We start from the raw sequence: 3,784 nt of genomic DNA, 5'->3' as shown, positions 1-3,784 counted from the left end.
GCGACAGCCAGCCCAACACCAGTCGGCCAGGTCGGCGTGGTTCGAGGCCAGCCACTCGGTCATCCTCTCCGAGGTGGGCAAGGGCTTTTGAGGGAGACACAGCCCAACAGCAGACGGCCAGGGCCCCGTACGTCGAAGGCAGGCAACCGCTCTACCTCTCCGAGGTGGGCAGGGGCTTTTGAGGGAGACACAGCCCAACAGCAGAGGGCCAGGGCCCCCTATGTCGAAGGCAGGCACCCGCACTCGAACTCAGAGGTGGGCAGGGGCTTTTGAGGGAGACACAGCCCAACAGCAGACGGCCAGGGCCCCGTACGTCGAAGGCAGGCAACCGCTCTTCCTCTCCGAGGTGGGCAGGGGCTTTTGAGGGAGACACAGCCCAACAGCAGTGGGCCAGGGTCCCGTACCTCCAGACCGGGCAGCCGCTCTTCCTCTCCGACGTTTCCAGGGGCTTTTGAGCGACAGCCAGCCCACCTCCAGTCCGACAGCCAGCCGTAGGTCGACGCCAGGCACCTGCTCGTCCTCTCCGACGTTTGCAGGGGCTCCTGAGCGACAGCCAGCTCACCTCCAGTCCACTAGCCCCCCGTAGGTCGAGACCAGGCACCCGCTCTTCACTTCAGACGTCGGCAGGGGCTCTTGAGCGACACACAGCCCACCTCCAGTCCGCTAGCCCCCCGTACGTCGAAGCCAGTCACTCGAACTACTTCTCCGACGTTGGCAGCGGCTCCTGAGCGACAGCCAGCCCAACACCAGTCGGCCAGGGCCCCGTAGGTCGAGGCCAGGCACTCGCTCTTCCAGTCCGAGGTTGGCAGCGGCTCCTGAGCGACAGCCAGCCCAACACCAGTCCACTAGCCCCCCGTACGTCGAGGTTAGGCACCCGCTCTTCCTCTCCGAGGTGGGCAGGGGCTGTTGAGGGAGACACAGCCCAACAGCAGAGGGCCAGGGCCCCGTATGTCGAGGCCAGCCACTCGCTCACCCCCTCCGAGGTGGGCAGGGGCTCCTGAGCGGCAGCCTGTCCACCTCCAGTCCGACAGCCAGGCGTAGGTAGAGGCCAGGCACCCGCTTTACCTCCTTGACCTTTTCAGGGGCATTTGAGCGACAGCCAGCCAAACACCAGAGGGCCAGCCCCCCGTAGGTCGAGACCAGGCACACGCTCTTCACTTCAGATGTCGGCAGGGGCTGTTGAGCGACGGCCAGCCCAACAGCGGTCGGCCAGGCCCCCGTAGGTCGAGGCCAGGCACTCGCTCTACCTCTCCGACTCGGCATCGACACCCTGGCCAACTCCAGACGGCCAGGGCACCGTACCTCGAGGGCAGGCAGCCGCCATTACACTCCGAGGCGGGCAGGGGCTGTTGAGCGGGTCACAGCCCAACAGCAGTGGGCCAGGGTCCCGTACCTCCAGACCGGGCAGCCGCTCTTCCTCTCCGACGTTTCCAGGGGCTTTTGAGCGACAGCCAGCTCACCTCCAGTCCACTAGCCCCCCGTAGGTCGAGCCCAGGCACCCGCTCTTCCTCTCCGACGTCGGCAGGGGCTCTTGAGCGGGACACAGCCCACCTCCAGTCCGCTAGCCCCCCGTACGTCGAAGCCAGTCACTCGCACTACTTCTCCGACGTCGGCAGGGGCTCCTGAGCGACAGCCAGCCCAACACCAGTCCACTAGCCCCCCGTACGTCGAGGTTAGGCACCCGCTCTTCCTCTCCGAGGTGGGCAGGGGCTGTTGAGCGACACCCAGCCCAACACCAGTCCACTAGCCCCCCGTTCGTCGAGGTTGGGCACCCGCTCTTCCTCTCCGAGGTGGGCAGGGGCTCCTGGGCGACAGCCAGCTCACCTCCAGTCCACTAGCCCCCCGTACGTCGAAGCCAGGCACTCGCCCTACTTCTCCCGACGTCGGCAGGGACTCCTGAGCGACAGCCAGCTCACCTCCAGTCCACTAGCCCCCCCGTACGTCGAAGCCAGGCACTCGCACTACTTCTCCGACGTCGGCAGGGGCTCCTGGGCGACAGCCAGCTCACCTCCTGTCCACTAGCCCCGCGTACGTCGAAGCCAGTCACTCGAACTACTTCTCCGACGTCGGCAGCGGCTCTTGAGCGACAGCCAGCCCACCTCCAGTCCACTAGCCCCCCCGTACGTCGAAGCCAGGCACTCGCACTACTTCTCCGACGTTTTCAGGGGCTCCTGAGCGACAGCCAGCCCAACACCAGTCCACTAGCCCCCCGTACGTCGAGGTTGGGCACCCGCTCTTCCTCTCCGAGGTGGGCAGGGGCTCCTGAGCGACAGCCAGCCCAACACCAGGTCCGCTAGCCCCCCCGTACGTCGAAGCCAGTCACTCGAACTACTTCTCCGACGTCGGCAGGGGCTCCTGAGCGACAGCCAGCTCACCTCCAGTCCACTAGCCCCCCGTACGTCGAAGCCAGTCACTCGAACTACTTCTCCGACGTCGGCAGCGGCTCTTGAGCGACAGCCAGCCCACCTCCAGTCGGCCAGGGCCCCGTACGTCGAGGTTAGGCACTAGCCCTTCCACTCCGGCGTTTTCAGGGGCTCGTGAGCGACACCCAGCCCAACACCAGTCCACTAGCCCCCCGTACGTCGAGGTTGGGCACCCGCTCTTCCTCTCCGAGGTGGGCAGGGGCTCCTGGGCGACAGCCAGCCCAACACCAGTCCACTAGCCCCCCGTACGTCGAGGTTGGGCACCCGCTCTTCCTCTCCGAGGTGGGCAGGGGCTCCTGGGCGACAGCCAGCCCAACTCCAGTCCACTAGCCCCCCCGTACGTCGAAGCCAGTCACTCGAACTACTTCTCCGACGTCGGCAGCGGCTCTTGAGCGACAGCCAGCCCCCCTCCAGTCGGCCAGGGCCCCGTACGTCGAGGTTAGGCACTAGCCCTTCCACTCCGGCGTTTTCAGGGGCTCGTGAGCGACACCCAGCCCAACACCAGTCCACTAGCCCCCCGTACGTCGAGGTTGGGCACCCGCTCTTCCTCTCCGAGGTGGGCAGGGGCTCCTGGGCGACAGCCAGCCCACCTCCAGTCCGCTAGCCCCCCGTACGTCGAAGCCAGTCACTCGCACTACTTCTCCGACGTCGGCAGGGGCTGTTGAGCGACGGCCAGGCCCCAGTAGGTCGAGGCCAGGCACTCGCTCTACCTCTCCGACTCGGCATCGACACCCTGGCCAACTCCAGACGGCCAGGGCCCCGTACGTCGAGGCCAGGCACTCGCTCTTCCACTCCGAGTTCGGCAGCGGCTCCTGAGCGACAGCCAGGCCAACAGCAGTCCGGCAGCCCCCCCGTACTTGGAGGTTAGGCACCCGCTCTTCCTCTCCGAGGTGGGCAGGGGCTCCTGGGCGAAGGCCAGCCCACCTCCAGTCCGGCAGGGCCCCGTACTTCGAGGTTAGGCACCCGCTCTTCAACTCCGAGGTGGTCAGGGTCTCTTGAGCGACAGCCAGCCCACCTCCAGTCGGCCAGCCCCCCGTACGTCGAGGCCAGGCACTCGCCCTTCCACTCCGACGTTTTCAGGGGCTCCTGAGCGACAGCCAGCCCACCTCCAGTCCGACAGGGCCCCGTACTTCGAGGTTAGGCACCCGCTCTTCAACTCCGAGGTGGGCAGCGGCTCTTGAGCCGGACACAGCTCACCTCCAGTCCACTAGCCCCCCGTACGTCGAGGTTAGGCACCCGCTCTTCCTCTCCGAGGTGGGCAGGGGCTCCTGAGCGACAGCCAGCCCACCTCCAGTCCGACAGGGCCCCGTACTTCGAGGTTAGGCACCCGCTCTTCAACTCCGAGGTGGGCAGCGGCTCTT

This window comes from Lytechinus pictus, unplaced genomic scaffold (genome assembly GCF_037042905.1).
Source record: "Lytechinus pictus isolate F3 Inbred unplaced genomic scaffold, Lp3.0 scaffold_260, whole genome shotgun sequence".
In the NCBI taxonomy this organism is placed as follows: domain Eukaryota; kingdom Metazoa; phylum Echinodermata; class Echinoidea; order Temnopleuroida; family Toxopneustidae; genus Lytechinus; species Lytechinus pictus.
This window is presented reverse-complemented; position numbering follows the sequence as displayed.